The 15721-nt window shown below is 34.4% G+C and overlaps 1 long non-coding RNA gene across 1 annotated transcript; it reads right to left on the bottom strand.

Moving 5' to 3' along the window:
* Positions 1-10193: 10193 nt before the first annotated feature.
* Positions 10194-15378, bottom strand: LOC110670430 (uncharacterized). The gene is made up of 2 exons (XR_002497889.2): positions 15124-15378; positions 10194-13786 (listed from the first exon to the last, which is right to left on the bottom strand). It is a non-coding gene; the product is annotated as an uncharacterized LOC110670430 (long non-coding RNA).
* Between the last annotated feature and the right edge of the window lie 343 nt (positions 15379-15721).

Below are 15721 nucleotides of genomic sequence, written 5' to 3'. Positions count from 1 at the left end.
ATAGAGCTAAAAGAGAACTTGACATTTGAGGAGCAGCCTGTAGCCATAGTGGACTACCAAGTGAGACAGCTGAGATCTAAACAGATCCCTATGGTTAAGGTTTTGTGGAGGAGTCAGTCAGTGGAAGAGTGCACCTGGGAGTCAGAACGGGACATGCGTAGCAAGTACCCGTATTTGTTCAATGTATAATCATGTACTTTATTCTGCCTTGTGTAAAAAATTCGAGGACGAATTTTCTGTAAGGGGGGAAGAATGTAACACCCCAAAATTTTATTAATTATGAGTATTTTTGATATTTAAATTTTATTTAAATTTTAGGAATTTTTTTGAGATTTTTCGGATTTTAAAAATCGGGTTCGATTTTCCGAAAATATAAACTTTGATGATTTTTAAAAATTTATTTAAAGACCACGTGGCAAAACTAAAAATATATTTGGAGTCTACGTATTTTTCTGAGTTTTATGGAATTTTTCGAATTTTGGACCTCGCTTTCATTCCGAGGCAGAGTAAAAATTTAAAATTTTGTATTTCGAATCGAACCGGCCGAATCGAACCGGACCGGATCGGACCGATCGAATCGAACCGGCCCCCTTTCCTTTTTTCTTCTCCCGCGCGCGTCTCTCTCTTTTCTCTTTCTTTTCTCTCTCCTCCTCTCCCGCGCTGCCGCTTCCGATTTCTCGGCCAAATCCGCCGATCCGCCACCGATTGGACCGGGTCTTGTGTCCAAAATCATCTACTCGTGAGAGCTTTCCATAGACACCAAGAACGCCGAAATCCATCGAGCGGATTGTCCGATTTTTGCTCGGGAAGATTTTCGCCCATTTCGATTTTTGGGCTAGATTTCTCGAAAATCGTTAATCCCACGAGAAAACCGAGGCTACCAAAGACGCTCCACTCGACGAGGGCTTCATGGGATATTAATTTCAAAATTTCCCGACAACGTTTTCCGGTGGGTCACTCGGAAATTCGCAGTGTATTTTCGAGCATTAAATGAGCTTATAAAATTCTGAAAATTTTATGTACTAACCCCCGTGTTATGGGCTTCGTGTAGGTATTCTCATTTCGCGAAATTCGATGCTGACCAGTTCATAAATTCGCCAGACAGACTGCTACGGAAAAGTCTCCGAATTGGGCCGAGATTTTGCCTACCCCCCCATTGTCAGACGTCCCGAGCGCGTCCCCGAAGTCGGAATCGGCAAAGGTAAACCCGAACCTTGTTTTTTCGTAATTTTCTAGTGCTTAAATAGGATTAAAAATTCGTAAAATATTCGTGGTAGCTTAGAAAATTACGATTCTTTTTGCAATAGCTTAGTAATATTGCTAAGGACCGCGGGGCAAAGTTTTAGAATTTTTAGAGTTGATTTGGGCAGTTTTTGCAAAAATGGTCAATTATAGGGACTAAATTGAAATTTTACATATTGTGATGAATGATTGGTTTGGTGGGCCCAGGAGGGGCTGTGTGATATGACTGAGTTGTGAATATATGGATTGTGAGTATAGAAGTGTATTTTGAACCCTTTTTCAGGTTGGTTAGGTCCTAGGTATAGGGGGGACTCACTGGATTTTCGCACGACTTAGGACGTATTTGGGTCTTTTCTTGATTTGTATTGAGTCATTTGTATTAAATGATTGTAATATGATTGTCAGTGAGCCGATGCCTTTCTTCCTCCGCCCACCACCACGGTGATTTGTCGTCAAGTCTGTGAGTAAAATATTAATTTTAATTATAATTTCGATATTATTATATGTTCAGCATGCCCATGCATCACTTATATGCATATATTTATGTAGTTAAACTCTAGGCACGATTTATGTTGCATTCATAACTGTTAAAGTACCATGAATGGTGTTGCGGTAATTTGGAGCAAGCGTGCGTTGGCGTGCGTGTGATGTGGTGTGGACTATGGATAGGACGGATAGACACGCTTGAGTTCTTCATTGGGACCGGTCCTTCTGGGTAGACACGGCTTGAGTTCTTCACTGGGACCCCGATTTGGTATTTAAGTGGAAGTCCGAAATGAGTTCTTCACGGCACCGCATTGATTTAAGAGAGTCAGATAGGGATCACCCCATATACTATGAATGATGTTACAGGTGTGTGAGTGCTCCAAATTACCTTTTTGATGCTATGATGTGAATATGGTGTTGATGTTGCATTTCACTCTACAAAGTTGCATTAGTTTCAGATAGTTATAGAGATTATAGTTAAGATTGATATTTTACTCTTCGAGTCGAACGCCACCTGCTCAAAAATTTTTACAGCCACAGGAGGATATTTTGTTCAGGTTAACTCGCTTTTCTACCTCGCAGTTGTTTATCAATATTGTGTAATTTTAATTACTCCTAGAATTTCCGCATGTGTTAGCGATTTATTTGAATTTGGTCCGTAATATTTTTATCATGTTGGACACAGAAACTTAAATATGTTATGCATGTTGATGGATTGGATGAGGAGCCGAGCTCCCATTTATTTTATGTTGATGAGTATGTGGAGGGTGAGCTCCCCAATTGAGTATTTATTGTGTTTACAGTCGGGTGAGTCAAAACTCCCGTTGGAAAGTCCATTTTATGGCCGGACTCTGTCCGTTTGTTTTCTTGAAATTGGGCCCAAATGGGCCTTAGAGTTGGGTTAATGAATAGTTAAGGCTTACTACGGGCCTCGGGGGCTTTAGGCTGGCCCAGGTCCTAGTGCCGGTCCGGCCCATAGGTTGGGTCGTGACATTTATTAACTTTACTTATACTCGACCTATGATTCATATCTATTATAGTTTATATTGTGCCCTTAACCCTTGTTGAATCCTGAAAGATTTCTCTCGCTAATAGATTCTTTCAACACTAATTCCACCCTTATCTATGGTCATTAATTTGATCCTTAAACTTTCTAGTGATTTATTACCATCCATACTTGTTACTTTTTATTCTACCCCTACTGTTGCTCTGTTGTTATTGCTTCACTGCAAAGTGATTCTGTTGATCACACTAAAAATGTTTGCCTGACATTCATAACGAACCTCTAACTACCTTCTCACTATCTCAAAAGTCTAACCTAAAACCTATGTGTCATTATCTATCATTCTTTTCCTCTCATCATACCTATTTGATCCCTTAGACTGACTTTTATTCAACTTACTGCTTACTAACTTCTATTTCTCTACCTATTTAGGTAGTCCGCAATACCATCACACACCTTCTAACATTTACTCATTATTATTGTATTCCATACCTCCATCACTTTTCTCACTAATGTGGTCCCATTTTGGGTTTTCCATCCTTGTCATTCTCCTTGCCAAGAATAACACTTAGCCTATCCTATATCTTAACTTTGTTCCTTTTATTATGCGCTCTTTAGGTTGTTCTTTCATTTATTTCCTTTGTCTTACCCAAAATAGAACTTGACTATTCTATCCCTGGTTCCATTATTCTTCCTAACATAACAAATTGCATTTGCTAACTATATCTTTGAGTCTCTATCGCGTTATCATATGTCTGCTACTCAGATTTGGTCCTTTGACCACTCTAGCTAGTACTCCCACTAGCACTTAGATTATATTGCATCCGTAATCAATTATCCCAATTTTCATTCTACACTTTCTCTGCTCATCGCCTTCTCGTGATTTATCTTCGCTAATTTATTACTCTTAACACTATTATAATTAGATTATACTACTGTTTGAACGATATGAAGTCAGAAAGGAACTCAGGAAATTGCAGTCATACCTTTATCGTATGATTTCTATTCTTATCCTTTAGCTTACATAATACCCTTACTACCTCGAACCGATTCTGCGGTAATTTTATTTATTATTATTTTTATTATTATTATTTTCCATGTTTACTCAATTCCAAAACTTAAGATTTCGCACCCAAACCCGTCATCCAATTCAAAGGATTTACATCCATCGTGATTCGATTATATATGATTCCTATAATGGAACTTGTATCCTCTCCGGATACCCGAGCCAACTACTCTCTACCACACTCTACACCCCATCCAGGGCACTATTTTGTGGGTCACCATTATTAGTAATAACTTTCGATCCCTTCTGAAAAGATAGGACTATACCCTAAATTGATGAAACAATGGTAATAAATTTACAACCTTTACCAAAACCATGTCAAAATAGTGTCTCTCTTATAATATCATAGCTCTTTAAATAATATATTCATAGTTTCGACCTTCTCTAGGTAGTAGGGTTGTACTTTATTCCATACTGATACACACAAGGTATACTATTCTCACTAAGCTCTAAGCAAAATGTTTGTCATCCGCAAAACCATCCAAAATTCCATACCGAAGACTAGATGGTTTCACTCTATAGGTGTCACCTTTACTTTGCAAATAGTGAGAAAACTCTGGTCTTATATCAACTCTTACTGTAACTCTAGCTCATGCTAGGGTAACTGGGTCACTAACTCTAGTTACCACCCAACTGTGACCTTCGATATTCTAGATCTAGATTCCTAAACAAGAGTTCCCAACTCCTTTGTAGATATAGAACTCTGTTCTGGCATTACTGTACCAAAACAGAGAATGCCTGCAACATCCTCATCATAATCACTACAGGGAAGTACGCAGCTCTACACAATAATCTCATGTCTGATCAGTAATCTGCAGCTACGTAACAAACATCGAGAATATTGTATAGTTACTACGATACGTCCCCGGCGGACTAGGTCTCTTAATCTCTTATCTCTCTTGAATCTTCTATTATCATAAACTTATTCTCATCTGGTCATCCATCGATGACCGCCAAAGAATGGTATCCTCATCCTTATCTAGGCAACTGTACTTTCAAGACTCACTTTTATGTACTCGTGCCTTGCACGAAATGGGCACACCATTTAAACCCATACCGATTTAAAATATAGTATTTATTGAGTACGTGTTTCCAAGGTAGATCTCAATAAGTTTGCTAAATCTATTTCATGTTTCTATGTACTCCACAAAATCAAGACACTAAGCGAGGTAATCTTATATTTCCCAAGGTATAACGTAGAATCTAGAAACAAAGAATTACAGAAAAGACGAAATGTAATCCTATACTCCGCATGTGACTCTAGTAGACTCTTCCCAACACTTTAGATGAACATTCCTAAGAACTGGAGCCTAAGCTCGATACCACATTTGTCACGACCCAACCTATGGGCCCAAGCACTAGGACACAGGCCACCTAAAGCTCCCGAGGCCCGTAGTAAGCCTAACTGCTCAAGAACCCAACTATAAGGCCCATTTGGGCCCAATTTCAAGAAAACAAACGGACAGAGTCCGGCCATAAAATGGACTTACCAACGGGGAGTTTTCGACTCACCCGACCTGTAAACACAATATATAGTCAATTGGGGAGCTCAGCTCACCCTCCACATACTCATCAACATAATAATAAATGGGAGCTCAGCTCCCTCATCCAATCCATCAAACATGCATATCATTATACGTTTGCAGGTCCAACATGATAATAATATTACAGACCATAATCAAATAAATACTTCTAACACATGCGGAAATTCTAGGAGTAAATAAAATTACACAAATATTGATAAACAACCTGCGAAGTATAAAAGCAGGTTAACCCAGAATAAAATATCCTCCTGTGGCCTGTAAAAATTTTTGAACAGGAGTGAGCGTTCGACTCGGAGAGTAAAATATCAATTTTAACCATAATCTCTATAACTATCTAAATCTAATGCACCCTGTAGAGTGAAATGCAACATCCACATCATTTTCACATCATATCATCAAAAAGGTAATTTGGAGCACTCACACACCCTGTAGTATCAATCATAACATATGGGAGCTGATCCCCTATCTGACTCTCTTAAATCCAACTTTGGTGCCGTGAATTACTCAAGCTCGGACTTCCACTTAATAACCAAATCGAGGGTCCCATGAATTACTCAAGCCGTGACTACCCTCGAAGGATCGGGTCCCAAATTACTCAAGCCGTGATCGCCTGCCCTATCCATAGTCCACACCACATCACACGCACGCCAACGCACGCACACCGCCTCCAAATTACCACAACAACATCCATGGCACAACAACAGTTATTAATGCAACATAAATCGTGACTACAGTTTAACTAAAAAAATATATGCAAAAAAGAGATGCATGGGCATGCTGAACATATAATAATAACGAAATTACAATTAAAATTAATATTTTACTCACGGACTTGACGACAATCACCGTGGGCGGCCGGGCGGAGGAAGAAGGTCATTCCGCTCACCTGACAATCATATTACATTTATTTAATACAATCTGACTCAATACAAACAAAGAAAAGACCAATTACGTCCTAAGTCGTGCCGAAAATCCGGCAGAGTCTCCCCTATACCTAGGACCTACCCAACCTGCAAAAGGGCTAAAAACGCACTTCTATATTCACAATCCATATATCAACAGTTCAATCATATCACACAATTTCTCCCGGGCCCATCAAATCAATCATAATTTTCTAAGCTACCACGAATATTTTACGGATTTTTAATCCTATTTAAGCACTAGAAAATTACGTAAAAACAAGGTTCGGGTTTACCTTTGCCGATTCCGACTTCGGGAACGCGCTCGGGACGTCTGACAATAAGGGGCTAGCCAAAACCTCGGTCCAATTCGGAGACTTTTTCGGTAGCTGGTCTGTCTGGCCGGAAATTCACAGATCCGGACAACTGTCGAATTTCCGCGAATTGATGATACCTACACGAAGCCCAATAATAATATATAAAAAAATCAGGGGTGTTACAATTTTTCTGATTTTGATAATTTTATAAAAATGTGAAACACTTATATATAGGTATATCATAAAATATATACTATAAATTTAACATTTACAATTAAATAATAAAAAATATTTTCATAAAAAATATTTTTAATAAAAATATTTCATAAGTATAAATTATTTTTTACGAAATAAATAGTCTTTAATTCGTTTTTCATATATTGTTTAACGTATAGAAAGTTTTACAATAATTGTATTATATATATTTAATTCATTTTAATTTAGAAGTAAATAAAAATAGTCTAAAATAAAATTTTGAAAATTAATTGCCGATAAGATCAACAAATCTATGCAGCGCAGCTGGCACGATCAGATCATGCGAAACATGGGAAGTTTAGTCGCACGTGTGATGATCTTATATAAATATACTTTTAAAACATGTTATAAGCTATTTCCTCTAAGCGAATCAGACCGATCAAATCTGTAATGTGTATTTGGTTTGTCAATTACTTTTGAAATAAATTTTATGAAATAAAAAGAATTTAATTAAATCTTTCATTATAAATATAAGAATTAATAAAAAAAATAAATTAAATTAAATTTTTTATAATTTTAGTTTTCAATTAGGGAGAGAATGAAAAGAGATAGTGAAACACAATTTGAAATGTGTATATATGGAAAATTAATTTATTATGTTGCAAATATTTACAGATTCTCTGTCTATATAAAAAAAATATATATATGTTACAACAATAATAATATGATATAAATTTTAAATGAAAATATTGATTAAATTAATTTAATTTTATATTATTAAATTTTTAGAGGTAAAGTCTTAATAATTGAAAATCAATTTGAAACTTAATTTTATGTGCATATTTTTTATACATTAATCCTAGATTTTTTTTTCTTTTTAAATCTGCCACTGATTAGTGCCAGGTAAACTAATTTTTTAGTAAAATGGAGGTGTATATAATCTTAATATATACAATAAAATTTTAAAAATAAGGTATTTATATGATTGCATGTGATAAATTTAACTCCTCTTCTGTTTGTGGTCACAAATAATATGTGATAATAAAAACTTCAAATCAGCAGTTTAATTTTCTGTTTGTAAAATCTTTTGATATATATATATATATATATATATATATATATATATTAACTCATAACTACACGGATATATTATGTTATAAGAAATTCTTCGAAAAAAATATTAATGTTCAGAGTAAAATTTAACATACATAAATGTATTTACACACGCAATCTCAGTTTAACTGCTTGAAAACTGACATCCAAGTTCCGTCATTGTTGATGTTTAAGGTTGACAATTACTAACGCCTATGTATTTTTCCAAGATTGGAGGCAAGAGTTATTATTATTAATTTCCCATTTGTGGCATTATTTTTTATTTTTATTTTTTTTAAAGATGAGAGCAATTTAAGGATTAATAACGCATAGACGTCTGCTATGTGGGTTGACAACCCATCTCCATATTCACTGAAAATGATGTTTGCTGTGTAAATTGACTAAGGCCTTTTATTTGCTTAGCTCGTTAATTTATAACGTTTCAGCTTAATTTTCTTGATAGGTTGAAAATTTATGCTTATTTCACATTATTAACATGGAAAATCTTGCGCCAATGAAATTTGACATTTGTATTTGCACATCATCTACGACTTTGGAAAGGTACTCATAGAAATAATATTATTTTGAAAATATATGAATATGTTAAATGTTTCTATACATAGGCCACACTCATACTATGAAAAATTACACTAATGACTGCTGTGCTGTGCTGCGCTGCGCTGCCTGGTCATTCAGCAACACTACTTTTCGCTTCTTTGCCACCCTCATCAACCACTCGAGTAGTTTTTCACAACTTGCATGTTTCAGAGACTGAACGGTAATTGAATGAGTTGGATATTTAATTTAAACTAATCAGAGCCCAAACTAGACGTCAGTGCTAACACCAGCAACATATTTTCAGTCGCTTTTGTAATCCAGAAAATTGAATACAATATAATGTTGATCACCTTACTACTAATAAGAAGTGCTTCAAAATTAATTGGATATGGCGCAGCCACCTGTTAAAATCACACGTAGGAGCATAGGCCACCCAATTACTATAGTCTATATATGGCTTGAATTATGCGATCTATATATATATATATATATATATATATACAGTTAGCTTCATCTATTTACAATAATATATTCTCCACCTCCCTTTTCTTTTTTCTTTTTTTCTTTTTGATCAATAGTAGGATTTGAGTGCTTCCTCCACGCGGACTTACAAGAGCCCTTTGCATTTGCAGCTCCATTTTCTGGAATAGATTACTTGCCCACAAAGAAGAGAATCCATCTAGCCATTTTTATGTTAATTTATCTCTCATCTTTCAAAACTTGTTAAGAGAAACTAAAAGAAATTAGCTTATTAAGCCTTCTAAAGCATATATGAGCTTATCTCTAAGTCCGGATAAGCATAAAGGAAGAGAGTTACAATACCTTGACAGCCAACGTAAAATTCAGTTATTTTTCATTAGAGGACACGAAAGCAAACCATCATTATATACTCGCGAAGAGCCAAAGATAAAACCATGTTGTTTGCAGCAACTGATTAACAAGAATCCAAACTAGATTATTCTCGATTCCAATAATACAATTAGGAAGTTAAAAAATTAAAAACAATAATGAAACAGACATAAGAGCAAATTAGAGGTCTTAAGTATGGAATAATAACAGGTCAACTAGTGGCCACTAACAACTTAATATTTGGGAGCATCTTAATCACTTGAATGCAAATTAGATCATACAAGTGGGGCGGCTTCACATGGTGTTAAAATAGTTTTTGATATTAGAAAAAGGACGCCCTTTTCATACCAAATATGAAGTTTTTAAACCTTTTCATCCATAATTTTAAGCCTCCCTAAGAGTGTATTCCAAGTGCAGATGAGCTATTAATCTTAAAATATTATCGACACCAATAGTATCAAAAGTTTTGAAACCGCCTATCAAAACACTTTACCTTTTGTCACAAGGCCAACCTACCCAAGTGACCCAAGCATTAAGCCAACCAGAAAATTCTGAATGCTCGAATATGGGAGTGGCATTTCATGATCCAGATAAGGAACAACCACACCGATTTTTGTCTCTCCATTTTTTTGAAGTGTGTCTACTAAAGCTTTATCACTAACGATTGGCTTCAAGTCGAATGAAGTCATTCACCATCGGTGCCAGCAAACAGTATCATAATTATATTTATTAAAGCTTTATTTGAAACGTAAGGTAATTAGCATATAAAATAACAACTCAATGCTATGTATTTCTATTAGGGCTGTGTACGATTCATGGGGATCCAAACCGAACTAATGTTATTTTACTTTGGTTCGGTTCTGGTCCTTCATCAAGAACTGAACCGAATCGAAAAACCAATTTTATATATATGTATTTTTTTTTTATATATTTATTCATATATATATATATATATATATATATATATATATATATATATATATATATATTAGATATATTACATAGTTTCAATAAAATTATATACATTATATGTAATTAAGATGATTTTATATATAACTTATGTTATTAATTATAAGTATATAAATGCCACCCAATATTAACTTTTATTATTTTAATTATAAATACATTAAATCACTTCATAGTTGTTAATTATCTTATTAAATCATCTTTTTAAAATGTAGCATACTTTTTTGTTAAAAATTATATAAATGAAAAGTATGTATAAGATAATAGAATAATATATTTATTAAAATATATTTTATTAAGTGACTTAATTTATGTACGTAATATTTAATGAGATTGAATTATGACCAACTCAAGATATCAACGATGCGATTCAAATAAAATATTTTATGCCTATATGATCATAGTAGAGAGTATGAGCCAAAACAATATTTAAAAGTCAGCGTTAATAATTAAATTCACTAAATTTAAGATCACATTAATTATCTTATTTTTAATTTTAAAAAAATTTAATTATAATTTACCAAATTTTTATAAACAACATTTACTATATTAAAATTAAATTTATTTTTAATACTTATTATTTTGAATTAAAATTTAAATTAGTAAAAATTATATATTGTCCAACAAAATTTAAACTTTAAATAGTTAAATGAAAATATAATAAAAAATTTCTCTAAAGTCAAAAATTACATAATTTTGTACTCTTGATTTAGGTTACATTGGTCCTAATTCATATTATACCTATTGATTTGCTGTTATTTAATAATTTGGATGAATATATTATATGACTTATTATGTATAGCATCGAACACTTACCACCATACAAAAAATTAAACTTTTAGCAGGACGCAACTCTAACCCATTATAGCATAGCAGCCCAAACGCTATGGATTGAATGGATTTGAGTAAAATGCTAGCTCACTGAGCTATTCTCATTCAATGCCAATAGTCCACCCCCAGAACCTATAAGGGATTTAAACCCATTACATTGGATGTAATTTCAATTGTAGAATCAAGCAATTAACACCGTGCCAAAAGTTTATACTTTTAGCAATAGCACAACTCTAACATCTTATGACATAACAATCTAAGCACCATAAGTCAAAGGGACCTGGACAAAATGTTGACCCACTAAGCTATCCACACTTAGTGCCAACATTATGGATATTTAGTATTATCTTATATTTTTATGTGAGAATTATTAGTTCAATTTTAATATTTCTCTTGAATAAGTTATTATGTTTATGTTAATTTATTGACATTTTATTTTAATATTTTCATATTAGAAATATATAATTGTTTTTATTCTTTTAAAAGGAATACAATAATATTACAATTTTAAGTGTAGGAACCAATAACTGAATCGAATCAAAATCAAAACTAAAACTGAAAATAGAATCGAAACTAAAACCTAATTGGAACCGAAAGTACTTAGAACCGAACCGAAACTGGAACCGGAACCGAAATTTGGTTCCTCTTTTGATTCCAAAGAATGAAAGAACCAAAGTTTAGTTTCGGTTCGAATGTTCTGATTCTTACAAAGAACCGAACCAAAACCGAAATTACACAACCCTAATTTCCATAAAACTCAATAAAAAGTGAAGGATACAGTACAGAAAAGGAGAGGAAATAACGGAATTATTCCAAGAATAATGTTTTCATTTCATGGCCATGGAAATTTCTGACATATATATATGTAATATTTTTTTTTCCACACATATTTTAACTTATTGGACCCTCACCTAAACTCCATGATTATGTTTGTTCTCTAGTCAAGATAGAAAACAACAACCAAACTAAGTTTCCAATTGCACGTGAAAGACCAATTATTGTCACTTGTTTATGACATTTATGATAAGATTAGGGTTATCAAAATCCTAAACACGAAAAGGTAACATTAGAAGTTAGAAGTGCAATAAAATCAATGTAGAGACTTGCAAATCTTTTACTAAAATTCATCAACCCAAAAAGATCAAAATATGGGGACAATTTGTTCTGATAACATGGTTGAAACTTACATTATACAGCTGCCCTTACCTCATTCCTACAATCTCAAGTTGCAGTTGCCCTCCATATAGAGATCTTAGTAAAATTGAGAAAGAATCATAAACAAGAAAAGGAACCCACCCAACCCCTCCCACCCCTCCAATTTTTCTTTTTCTTTCCATTGATGCTGTAAGTCAAGGTATGCATATCTTTTAATTAGAGAGAGCTGCCGTCAGAGAATTTTGCAATGTCAGTTTTTCTATGGGGTTGTATGATATCATTCTGAACATAGGTGTGATGCCTAAAGAATTTAGTTATGGAACTTTGACTGTTTTTCCTTCTGCAAGGAAACTTTGCAAATTCCAATTATTTACCCCAATTAACACCAAAATAACCTAAAATTTCAACTATTATTGTTAACACTACAAAAACTTGCAATGCAAACAGCCCAAAGTATTCCACCTTCAGCTTTCAATAATCCTAAATACTAGTACTAACCTAATTTTGCTATTTGTCTTATGCCCAGCTGATAGGCAAGCTTCAGAGAAGCAATATCTAAACAAATGAAATATCTCTGAATCATCAAGGGCAAAAGAAACTAGGTCCACTATGCCATTATTCTTGCTTGGATTACCAACAGTCCCTGGACCCATTAAGCTCCAATCAAAATTATTCTTCCATTCTCAACCAATCTTTCTCATAAAGCTTATACAATTTCAGCATTTCAAATCCAATCTAAGAATGCCAACAAAACATCAAGCTGTATAAATTGTGCATTATTTGTATCTAATTGTCAAGCTTCATGGATCTGAAAGAAAACTGCACCACAAAATACATAACCAACAGAAAAAATTCACAAAGTCTAAGTTACCCAGATCTGACAAATTAAGAAAGCCCATGCTCATCACAAGCCAAATGGATCATATTACTTTCTTTGTTAACCATTTTGAAATACACTTGACAAAACAAACTTTATAACTGAACAAGGAATGTTAACAGTATGCACACACACACACACACACACACACACACACACACAAACACACATATGCATAAGTTTCAGCAGTTGTCCAAAGTCAAGGCAATGCAACTAAAAATGAATATAACCTTATTGTAAAGTACTTGAAAGCTATAAATACAAACAGAGAGGAATCTGACATATATTATATATAAATATGCACATGAACTGTTTAGATAAAAGTATATTGGCCCCCAAGCTCCAACCTTTTCTTTTTCTGAACCCACTGCAGCCCGCACTATAAGGAAGTTGGCACAGTGAGAAAGACACCACATGTCACTGTCTCTCTCTCTATTGTCCAAAAAAACTGTCCTCTTTTGCAAAGCTTCTCAACCTCACAGGCCTCAATGTCAACACCCAAATAGTCCTAACTCAAACCCTAAGTCTTTGCTTTACTACTCTCTCCACCTTCCAGTCGATCAAGCATTACCTCTCCTCCACCCGGCACCTGCATCCTACCTTCCTGGCCTCTGACACACATCTCTATCTCTACCCCAATCTTCCACTTCCTCCTTGAAGAGGTCAGCATCCATTTATTTATTCCTTGAATTCTGTCCTGTTACTCCTGTATCAATTTTAAACCCACAAGGATAGTGCTTCAGGAGTTCTCAGTTTTTGTTTTTGATTTTAATTTGGTTCTATTTGTAACTAAATAAGTCATGTTTCTAGGGCAAGAATCCATCAACAACCAGTTTGTCTTTTTAAACATAAAGCTTTCATTCATTAAATACTTCTCACACTCAGGATAATAAAGGATAATTATTTAAATAATAAACAAAATTATTTACTCAAAAGGACTATATAAGGAAAACATAAACCTGACCATTGAGAAAAAGGTAAGCTTTATTTAGATGCATCTCTTTAATCACTGGCCCTTTTAGTGGCAACTAGCTAGCTAGCATCTAGCATCCATTCTGAGATGCAAATATACTTAAATGAGTGAACAAAAGAATTGCCTCAAACCATCAAGCATCACAAGGCCAGTTTACTTTCCTTATCTTTCTATCTCTCTGCCTTCTGGGTATCTTTTATTTGCTTTGGTAGTTTGGTTCGGGTAATTCTTCTGGCAAAAAAATTACAGCTTGATAAACTTGACTTATTCTGCGAAAGGTAGATGATTCTTGAAATGCAAATGTGAGAAGTATCACCAAATTATGTGACTTTGGTTAGCAATATTCCTGTGTTTTCATTACTTCCTAGTTCTACACTTAGTAAATACCTCAAAATTTCTAATACCAGTTGACCTCCAGCCTCTCTATTTTCTCTTACTCTCTACTATATGACCTTGCTTCAATTTTCAGTTCGAAGCATTTTTGGACTTTTTCCTTCATGATTTTGCATTTAGATTTGCTTTAGGGATTTCACACAATGGTCATCAATTAATTTGCCATTGGACACACATTCTAAGAGAGAAGGAGAGTGTCAATTATTTATGCAGTTGGCAAACACACATATACGAAAATATATACGAAGAAGAAAAACTGATAGAGAATGTGGATAGATCGTGGATCAGCATACAAGGTTTGATCAACGCAGGAAGCATGTTGGCAGCAAATGGATGCTTAAAGTAAATGTTGGGAGAAGTCTAGGTTAGCATTCAATAGTAGAACGCAACCCACGCCTTTTATTTCAACCCATCGCCAATGCTCATGCAATGGCATATTTGATGTAGAAGAGGTTGCGACAGTCACAATGCAATTACTCAAACAAGGACAAGGGCCCTCTCCCTTCCGATACTTTCACCTTCGCATCCATTACTACCACCATTAATCTCACTGCTCAGACCTTTTACTTTTAGCCATCATTTCCATGTCAATCGACATAATATTAAAATTAAAAAGGAAAAATTGATCAGTTGTTAAATGCAAAAACATATATTCAGACAATGTGACAGTAAATTACCCATTTTTGAATCGGATAAGGTGAAGGAAACCTGAACGATTCGATTCACAGAGGGAATTCCTCAAGCATATTGTATCGGATCCTCTTGGCGACTCAGTTAGAGCTAGTAACTGAAGAGTCTCTGTAGCACCGGCGGGATCAAAATGGAGGCTATTTATACCCTACTGCTCTTGCAATTTTAGGGTTTAAGGCTAAAGTAAGCCCAGTAAAGTTTTTTCTTCTGAAAGCGCTAGTAAAACGTCGCGTGAGGCTTAAATGACATGTCGTACGATTTCTGGCACATGAAAACAGAGCTCAAACATAAATGGTCCCGTTTAGCCGGATCTTCTCTTTCGGGTCAAACACCCGTTTAGCCTTGGGGTTTGTTTATGAGGGCTATGGGCTTGCTCCTCTACTGGGCTTGCGTGTTTGAACTTTTCCTGATGGCCTTTTCTGTCTTATTCTGGGCCATGAACCTTGTATTATGATATGGGCTTTGTAATATAGTTTTATCTCTATCAATGATTTTTTTTTTTACCAGAATATCAATGAAATTCATATATATATATATATATATATATATATAAAATCTAAATAATAATAAATTTTTATTATTAAA

This window comes from Hevea brasiliensis, chromosome 9 (genome assembly GCF_030052815.1).
Source record: "Hevea brasiliensis isolate MT/VB/25A 57/8 chromosome 9, ASM3005281v1, whole genome shotgun sequence".
In the NCBI taxonomy this organism is placed as follows: Eukaryota; Viridiplantae; Streptophyta; class Magnoliopsida; order Malpighiales; family Euphorbiaceae; genus Hevea; species Hevea brasiliensis.
Note: the sequence above shows the minus strand (reverse complement) of the source record. Positions and strands in the feature narration are given on the sequence as shown.